General features: G+C 28.4%; 1 long non-coding RNA gene across 1 annotated transcript; it reads right to left on the bottom strand.

Moving 5' to 3' along the window:
- Positions 1-5,226: 5,226 nt before the first annotated feature.
- On the bottom strand, positions 5,227-6,313 carry LOC107947867 (uncharacterized). Its single transcript, XR_005925641.1, has 2 exons — positions 6,017-6,313; positions 5,227-5,933 (listed from the first exon to the last, which is right to left on the bottom strand). It is a non-coding gene; the product is annotated as an uncharacterized lncRNA (long non-coding RNA).
- Positions 6,314-10,557: the final 4,244 nt, after the last annotated feature.

Here is a 10,557-nt window from a genome sequence, read left to right as displayed (position 1 = left end):
TTTGAACCTTAAATACTTTGAGTGAATCTTTATTGAAGATATCGATTCTTGTTGATTTTGAATTAAAGGTAATTACTTAGATAAGGGAAAATACCTATGTTTTCATGCTTTCAAAATGTTTGACTTGGATTGTTTGAATTTTTAGTGTTCTTTTAGTTGAATTATCAATGTATGATTACTTGTGAATTATGAAAAAACATCATTGATAAGAATTATGAGTTGCGAAAGATTAATTTTAATTGTGAGTTGAGGATTTTGCTTAAGGACAAGCAAACGCTTAAGTATAGAGATATTTGATAAGCTATAAAAGTGACATATTTTAATCTCATTCTTAATGCATTTTTGGATAATTAATGATGTAAATTAGTGAATTTGATGCTCCTAATCCTTTATATTCATGTTTCTATACTTAGAAGAGCATTTAGAAGCGAAAGGAGTGAAAAACGAGCCAAAATCTAATGAATAGAGCTGTTTCCAAGATCCACGCGGCTTGGGCATTTCCACATGGGCTGGCCACACACCCATGTGCCAGTCTGTGTCTATATTGCTCCTTGTTTCCCAAACACACGGAAAAACCCAATTTTTAGGCTTTCTAAGCCTTCTAAATTCTATAAATATCAATTAGAATAAGATCTAAGGGGGCATTCAAAGAAGATTGAAGAAATTACTCGAAGAACACCATCGTAGCCAACTTAGAAGCGAATCTCCTTCAAGATTGAAGATCTCCTTTTAACTTCTTTCGAAGTTTATTTGAATTTTTTTATGTCTTGTAGTTTCTCGGACTTCAAGATGTTTTCATTTTCGATTATGAACTAAATTCCCTAGATACCTAGGGAAGATAAAATTTATGATGAATCTTATTATTTGATTTCTGAATTACATGATAAATACTTGATTCTTGTTCTCAATTATGTACGTTTATTTTGTGTTTTAATATTTTTGGGATATTAATCATGTTTAATGTGCTTACTCCAGTGGAGTAAAAGTCCCTGTTTAAGAGTAGATTTAGCATAATTGAGTGGAGTTGCATGCAATCCTAGAAATAGGACGACATAAATCTACCATATTAGAGTCAAATCTAATAAAGGAATCCATAGATCGAGTTAATACGACAATAAGGGTTTTAAGTAGAAAGAGATTTCAATTAATCAAGCTAAAGTAAGTTGTTTTTACTCTCGAAAGAGATATTAACATAATTTACGGATTTCTACAGATCAAGACACAAGTGAATAAATCATTTAATTCAGATTCAGAATAGTAAATAAAGTCTAGGTGGATTCTTTCCTAGGTATTGTCTTTTTCTTTGGTATCTTCGATTATTTCCTATTTCACTTTCTGTTGCGTTCTTAGTTGAAGATTAATAAATTTAGATTAAAAACAATTATCCCAATTTATCGGCTAAATAATAGTAAAACAATAATTACTAGTATTTTTAGTCCTCGTGGATACGATATTCCCTACTCACCATAGCTATACTATTGTTCGATAAGTGCACTTGCCTTTGTCATAATTATAGTTAGTTTAGTGACCATCATTTGCCTAGCTTAACAAGGAAGAAAAACGGTGATGGAGAGGTTGAAAAAGAGAATAACGAACTACCTCTTTCCGTCCACTATGCTACGGCGTATATATGCATGTGTGTGTGTGTCTAATCTAATTATTAATTAAGATTAACATCATTACAGGTAAGGTAAAACCAACATTTGACCATTAACTATGAAAATGGTTGAATTATCAATTTGGTCCCTAATCAATTGTCATATTACCACAAGTGAAAGAAATCCATAGTGGTTAACTTTTACCACCTTTACGATTTCATCCTTATGCTAAAATAAATTATCCAATTACTCAAATCATCAAGTTAGGATTTCATATGACATTATAATAAACTAATAGATATTAAATACTAAAACTTACCGACTCCATCATCGGTAAACGAGGTTTCGAAACCACCATTTCTTGTAATGCTAAAAATGGATTGTTACAAAAATCATTTCACCAAATAAAGAAAAAAAGAGAAAAGATTAATGATAGGAGGAAGAGATGGATAGCAAAAAAAACTTAGCTTTTAGAACAAGTATAATGCAAAAACAAAAATATATATAATGCAAATTATTTTTTAGGTAAAAATCAGCTTTTAATAGGAAACAAAGTGAACCATAACTGATAGGAAAAATATTCAAAAAAATTTCAAAAAAATCGATTTACAGGGACAAAAAAAAGTTGAATTACAATGACAAAAAAAGGTTGAATTATAGGGGAAAAATTGACTTACAAGAAAAAAAGAAGTAAATAAATTGAAAATTTTGAATTATGGGGACAAAAAGTTCAATTTACAAAGACAAAAAAAAGTCAAATTACAAGGAGAAAAAAATTTTGACTTATAGGGAGGAAAAAAACTACAGGGAAAAAAATAGAATTATTGGGATCGAAAATTCAAATTACAAGGACAAAAAAAGATGAAATACGTGGAAAAAATCAAATAACGGGAGGAAAAAATCAATTTATTGGGGTAAAAAATTTCGACAAATAAAGGTAAAAAAAGTACAACAATTTAAAAGCATAGAAAGAACTAACCTTAATGTATGAAATCATCTTGTAAATGAATCTCCATAGTTAATTTTTGTAGATTCACAGGGGAGATTTTTTTTTTAGATTTATTTTGAACTTTGGAGATGAAAGTGAAAATGAGAAAATAAAGACTATTGATATCTTGACATCCCTATTAGGTTTGAGAGTGTGTGGCAAAATGAGTAATTTTTGAGCAAGCATATCAAATGTGTCATTACACATATCTTATTTCCAATCAACTGTGACAAACATTGTCCATCTCTGTGTTTTTTCTTTTGTTTGAAGGTTTTGATCGATCACTACAATTAGAGGGTTTGAGTACACTATCCTCCATTTGTGCCCAAATCAGCTAAAAAAAATTCCCAAATCCTGTTTACCGAACACAACCAAAAAATTACTATATAAAAATTAAAATAAAGATAAAAATTATTGAAGAAAATTTAAAATGAAATTATTTTTATTTTATAAAATGACAAGTTTATGTCAATGGTTTAATTTTTTATATTCTTATTATCTATGTCATATATATTCAAATTTGTGAATGATTCTCGGGATGGGTAGATTTTTTTTCTCAAAAGATTAGGAATTTGTAAAGGAGTTGTAAAATGTTTGGATCTAGAGTTTGAATTAATTTTCTTGTTTAGCCAAATGATATATGGGGTAATATTTATTCACAGTTCTGTTAGGTAAATAGTTTGCGCGGTAATTAGTTGAAATTTGTTATAGAGAATTTGGTGGGTTAATATATCCTTATAGTATATGTAGTTAGGTAAACTGTTTGCAGAAGCAGGAAGAAATTAAATAAGTTGACTTATAACCATCCATCTTCCTATTTTCATTTGTTTGTTTTTTTAATGCTCAAAGAAGTTAGGGCAATTTTTTACTGTACTATGTAAGTTTCTTTTGCTGTTAAATAAAGTCATTAGTTTTTGTTATACAGGGAACCTGGAACAAGTATTATTGTAGGTTTCATAAAAAAAAAAATCAACGCTGGGCTTAAACTTTTGAAATTATACTTACATTCCTATTAAATATTTTCAAGTCAACATTTTCGGACATGCTGGACTAAACCATTCTACATAATACTATCGTGTTCAATAACCATGAAACTAAAATAAAGCATAAATGATTTATTTTTCATGCCGTATTAATTTGCGTTAGTCCAAAAAAAATAAATTCTTATTTGATTACTTCTGAAAAAGTTAATTATCACTTTAAATAATTTTCTTTCTATTTTGGTACTTATGTTATTTAATAATCTAATTTGATATTTATATTTAAAAAAAATTATATGTTTTAATTTTCAAAGGTAACAATGTTAACTTTTTAGTGTTTAATTTAAATTTTAAGGTTAATTTGATGAAAATGAATTGCAAATATTATTAAGTTTAAATTTTTCATAATTTTATTAATAGAATAAATTTTGTGTTAATTGTGAATTTATTTAATTTTATGTTTAATTTGTCAAATGCAATATGATAGATGTGATTTAATTTAAGTTTTAGGATTAATTTGAGGAAAGTTAATTGCTAATATTATTTGTTAATTATATATTTTTATAAAATCAACTCTAAAACTCAAATTAAATGTAAAAAAATTATTATCATTACCTTTGAGTACCAAAATATATAAATTTTATCAAATACATATACCAGATTGGACAAAAAATAATATAAATACTGTACTAAAAAAATCAAATTAATATGTTTATTTTTGGTGTGTCATTGAAATTATGAATTGAATTTGGAATGGGTTGACAATGGCCAAACAAGGGGTTAAACGGATTGCCGAATTAGATAACGGCAGCAGAAAGGTGGCATTTAGTGAGTGATTAAAAGGAAAGAAGTCAAAATAATTTTCATTTTAAGTATTAAAAATAAATATTTGCCTATTTTGGACATTATATGTTTCTTACATTTTAAACTATAACCAGTAATCATAATTTTAAAAAATTATATTATTGATAACTGATTTTTTATAATAGAAAAAATAGAAATTGGACATAAAGAGTAATAATCGTTTCATAGGATATTTTGTGAGGAATTAAATTTTGTATTTATCATCTGATGTAATACCATGATTCTCTCAACCGTCTCAATTACTCACTGCATTTATGTGTTTTAATTGTCTTTCAATCTAATGTGATTCCCTTTGCTTTTCAATGCTGGAACTACCCCCCCCGGGTCTAATGTGTTTTACCCTCTCTTTTGGTCTTTTGTTCATTGATACAAAGTTTGAGATTGGCAATCGGAGAATATCCCGACTTCTCTTCCACACTAAACACAGCTTTAATCTTGATTGCCGTCTGCTTCCTGCCAGTAGTTAACTTTGATCGCATTCTCTATCAAATTGCAACTTAACATTAGAAACTTAAAATTTGAGAAGCCAATCATGTCATGGTGGGCCTCAGTCTCACAGTCTTGGTAACTCCATCTTCTATAACTGCCGTCAAAGTACTAACAAAATCTAACCTCATCAAGGGATTTTTCATTTTTTACCCCTCTTTAGGAATACTATTCTCTATAAATCATGAACTCAGCATTGCGTCACTGCCCAATCATCTGCTGATGTGGCATCATTTTCTATTTTTTTTTTCTTCTTGTTGTTTTTTAAGGAGAGAAACAAAATGTACTAAAGAAAGTATCACACACAACATTTTCCCGATCAATATCATATTATATTTTTCATTATCATAAGAAAGTTTTGGCAGTTGCAACTTCACTTTAACCAGTTTACATAGATTTCTGATAAAGAGGAAGAAACCCATAAACGCCAATATTCTATGTTCTATGATTAGATTTAGGATCCTCCGGAAAAGAGAAAAAAAAAAAAAAAGGAAAAGATCACTGCTATTGGTGCTCCACCTTGTTTTTTTTCTATCGTTAGTGGAGTTTATAAAGAAAAAGGTCAAAAACTAAAGGTGGAGAGCAAATAGCACTATCAAAGAGAGCTGTAACATTAAAATTAGGGAAAGGGCAGGGGTGAGGCTGCAGTGTGTTCTAGCTGCTCTTTCTTGTCTTGGTGGAGGCAGCGGTGGCAGTGTCGTTAAGGAAATCTAGCAAAACAGTGCTCTTGCATTTGGGGCATTTGGGGTCATCCTCTGATAGCATAACATACATAAGGCACCTTGGGCACCCCACAAGAACCATGGATGTTGTTGTTGCCTCACTACAACTGCCAGTGTCATCCTCCATCTCCGATGACACGCATGAGCTTGGAGGCGATGTCGGTGACACGGTAGCCGATCGGCTTGGTGATTCCACTCTTGGGTTAAACCTTGGTGGTGATAGGTTGAGCTTCAACTCAAGCTTGGGACCATTTCTGCGACTCATCTTCGTGATGTTCACGTATATAAAAATAACCTGAATGAAACATGCATGTAACATAACTGACAAAAACAAAAGAGTTAATTCAACAACTATTGAACGGTTTTGAAAAAAGTTACCTTCTTGAGCCAATGGACTGAAAATTAAGTCCTCTTCTGTTGTGGAAGAACCAACAAAACTGGGTGAGAGAAGGGGATGGATGGTGAGGGGCTTGAAGAAGAAAGACCAAAATATATAAAGGAGAAATGAAGTGAGAGAAGATGGGTTTTATTTAAAAGCTTTAATTAAATTATGGTGGGGAGTGGTGGAGATGTGTAGGTTAGAGAGAGAGAATTGAATTAAATTAATTTGAAGATTTGGTAGAAGAAGATGATAAATTTGGGTTGGGAAATATTTTACTGTTTGGAGGAAAATTCAGAAACAACCTTAAAAGTAGGCAGGAGGAGGAAAGTAGCAGTAAATAGTATTGCAATCTACCCAAGTTACTGTACATCATTAATGCATCATTTAACAATTTAATATATCACCTGCTTGAAATCTTAGTTTAGTGATGCTCGTGAGCTCAACTGAAGGATATAATATCTCATGGGAATGCTTTTACTTTTTCTATTGAGTGAAAAATATTTGAACAAATAAGTACGAACCCAATTAAATAATGAAAAAATTAATAAGTATCAACTTAATTAAATAATACAAAAATTAATTTTATTTTAGAAAATAAATTGTATTATTTTTAAAATATATTTTTATTTTATATCTTGTATAAGTAAAATTAAAAAAATATAAATAAATGATATAACTTAAACTCAAACCTTCTTAATTTTTAATATTTATATCTTACCGTCATATTTGAATAATATTTCATCCAACATCTTTAATCAATGAAATCAATTTGTGTAACTAAAATAAAATTTAGATACTCAATTATAAACTTTCTTAGTGAGTTACTAAATTTAATTTTTTTCAGAACAACGGCATGGGTAAAAAATAAAATCTTTTATATAAAAATTTATGTTTTAAAACTTAATTATATTTAAAATTGAGGAAAAAATATATAAACATTCTATATAAAACTTATATTTTAAAAGATTATATTAAAAATAATTAAATAACTTTTATTTAAATAATGAGAAAGTCAAAAGAGAAAGCAAGAACAACAAAGAGATGAATCATTATATTCAAGTTAAGAGGCTCACTCTATACGCCTGATCCTAACGTCCAATGTCCTCATTCGCATAATCATTTTACATAGTTGCAATATTTTGCAAAGAAGTTGCAACATTTTTTGCAGAGTGCATAGAATAAATAATTTTTATAAAATAATAAAATTTATTCTTTTTAAATTTAAAAGTTTATCAAACTTTTTGTACTTACACAAATGATGTTATAGGGCTAAAAATATGGTATAATAAATTATGTGAGGGTATTAATCAATGAAATTGGTTTGTTTAATTAAAAAAAATAAAAATTATAATAATAAGGTAAAGTCTAAACAACAAACGTAATTAATATGACTCAAACTCAAGCCACTTAAACAAAAGGAGGAGTAATTAAAAAGTGGGGAAAACTTCGTTCATTTGCTTTTGGAGTGTTAGAGAAAGAAGGCAATGGGTTTTACTTTTATGGCAAAAACACCAAGATTTTTAAAGCGAAACAAAGGACACCTAAGAAATAAATATCAAACCACCAGGAATTTAATGACAAATAAAATTAAATAGAGCAGTTAATCCCAGTTCCACAAATATCAGATAATTAATGACAACACCACCAATATTTTTTTTCAAAATTCCCTTGTCTCTTATTCTTGTAAAAAACAATTTCCAGGATTAAACACCTTTTGGGCTGCTGTCATTTCCCTTCCGCTTACACTCCATTCTTTTATTGCACCCGTTATTTTTCGAATTAATAATATAATATCTAAATTAAAATTCAATTCTCTGTGGCTATAAGTTGAATATTTGAAAAAAATTAAGGTATATCCAACTTTTAAAAGAAGAATTATTTAAAAGAATAATCACAACAACCGTAAAATTAATATTATAAATGATGGTTGACATTATGAATTTAATGCAGGTTGCATATCCTATTTCAAGTTTTCAGTTATTAATAATTGACCTACAATACGAAATATAACAGTTGCCAACATGGAGATAACGTTTTCCTTTTGACTAAAATTGGCCAGCTAATGTATTCATTTTCAGCATCCATGTGATATTACTCAGTTTACTGTAATTAAAGAAGGGATTCATTTTTTTATGTACTAATTCATTGAATTAGTATTTGTGAAGTATGAGAAACGGCCAATTCACCCTACCTATGTATCAAAGCTGAGAAACCTAACAATTCAGCTTTTATTCAGATTTAATAACTATGCCCATATAGAGTCGTTATTATTTATTTCTTCATATTAATTGCACACACAAGGCACAATTTTTATTTTTTATTTGCAATTAAAAAACCACTAAGTAATATCTACACACATGGGTGAAGAAAATTAAGACTCATGTAAAGGTACACTCTGATTGTTTTTTTTAGGTGGTTATATTAATTTCTAGTTATATTTCTTTTTTATTTTTCCAAATTTATCAACTAAACATAATTGAACATCTACTACTGATTGAATAGGGCGTAGCCGTCTTTATCCTTCAAAAAAAAAATCACATATTTGATAGTAAATAATATTTTTTAAATCTTTCATGCTGAATCTATAATTTATTTATATTTAAGATTTATAATTATTCCTTTATATTATTTTCAAAATTAAAATATTTATTTTTACTTTAAAATATAATATATCTTATCACTATACTTAATATTTATTTGTTTATTTGATAATAAATAAATTTTTTTATACTATAATAGTAATTAATTAAAATGTATTATAGGCGAAGATTTCATTATCAAAATAAAAATATATCACACATTTTATTTTAATTGGTTTTTAAAAATATAGTGTAATGTATGTATAACAATCATTAATCGCGAAAATCAAGTAATGCGTTTTTATTTATTAAAAAAATCTTTTTTTTAATTCATTAGAGAAACCATAAACAATGGGCACGTAGTATATGTGATAAATAAAATATTATAAATTAGTACACAAATACCTATGTGTGCAAAAAGAATCTAATAGAAGAAAAAGATTAGCTGATAATAAAACATAAACTAATTACAAATGTATCCCGTTTATCAATTCTCAATTATTACATTCTTACTTATTGTTGTTAAATCTTCCTATAAAAAATTCTAGTTAACCAATTACAAAGGCCTTAAGAGGCCCCACTATATGTATAAAAAATTATGTCTCAAATGGTTTATCTTTTTCTTCATTTTCTCAAAGTTCAATATCACAATCACCATTAGAGTATTCTATTATAACAAAAAAGTTCACCAATAATGATTTTCAATAAACCTAACGACACAATTGCCTTGGTAAATCTTGTCTATACATCAAAATACAACTAGAGAACAAAAAACTAAATGAAATGTAAGTAAGACCACCATAATTTTCATATAAAACAAAATAGAAAGAAACTAAAACTGGTATTTAGAGAAAATAGAATGGACTATTATTTATTCACAAGTTTTCACACAATGGTGCTCGACAGATTTAAACTATCACGAAAGTAGTTGAAAATGAAACCGAAAAAGAAAAAGAAAACTATTAAAAAGGGGTCAAAGTATCTATAGAACAATTTTTTTGGTAAGATAACAAAATATAGTAATAAAACATCATGACAACCCGATGCTAGTGCCATCCTTTGGAAATCCTTGTAATCTCCACTTTATTAGCCATACAGTAGAGTGTCCAATGTAGAATATGCCAAGCTATTTGATGTGTTGATATAAAGGTTAAGCCCATACGGGTAACCTGACACAAATATATCTTCAGCTAGACGAGCAACAAATATGGTTAGTACTTGTTTATTCGAGTTCATTTACTGAGTTTCATCGAGTTATACTTATAATATGGAATGAGAAAAAGAGATGACATAAAATGTGTTTGATGTTCAAATATGGTATTAGTGATTTATTTGAATATAAATACTTATATGGTATGAATTGGTATGTTATAAATTTGGTATACTATATGATTGATTATATATTAAAGCTCACCTTATTGTTGTGATTTGATATGTTAGGCAAACTTTGTCAAGTTAAATAGTTTAATTTGATTAATTGCAAGTCAAGGTAAGTTTCTCGTTTAAATGCCTATGAACTTGCTAAGCATCTAAAATGCTCACCCCGTTGTTTTTCCGTTCCCCATAGATTGTTGACTTGTGGAACATGTCTATCAGATCTACGAGAAGCAAACACTATCCTGTGTTTGATTCGGTAGTTTTTCAAACATTTTAAGGTCTGATTATGTGGCATGTACATAGATGCTTGTTTTGGTTAAATTTGGTATAATGATATAGTTTGAAACCTATGTTGAGCATCAATTTTCAATATACTAAAGTTTGTAATATGATATGCTTTTGGGTAAATATGGTTTGAATTGAGCATATGACATTTGAAATGGTATTTTGAGTATTTACATAGGTAAGATGATGAAATGGAGTGGTTAAAAAAGAGTGGATGATTAGGTTGACCTTACTAAGTTAAATTGTTATGTTTTGATGTCAAGTTGTGGAAATGTTGGTTTCGATTATTTGAAATG

This window comes from Gossypium hirsutum, chromosome A04 (genome assembly GCF_007990345.1).
Source record: "Gossypium hirsutum isolate 1008001.06 chromosome A04, Gossypium_hirsutum_v2.1, whole genome shotgun sequence".
NCBI classification, from domain to species: Eukaryota; Viridiplantae; Streptophyta; class Magnoliopsida; order Malvales; family Malvaceae; genus Gossypium; species Gossypium hirsutum.
The sequence above is the reverse complement of the archived record's forward strand: the minus strand, read 5'-3'. Positions and strand labels throughout refer to the sequence as shown.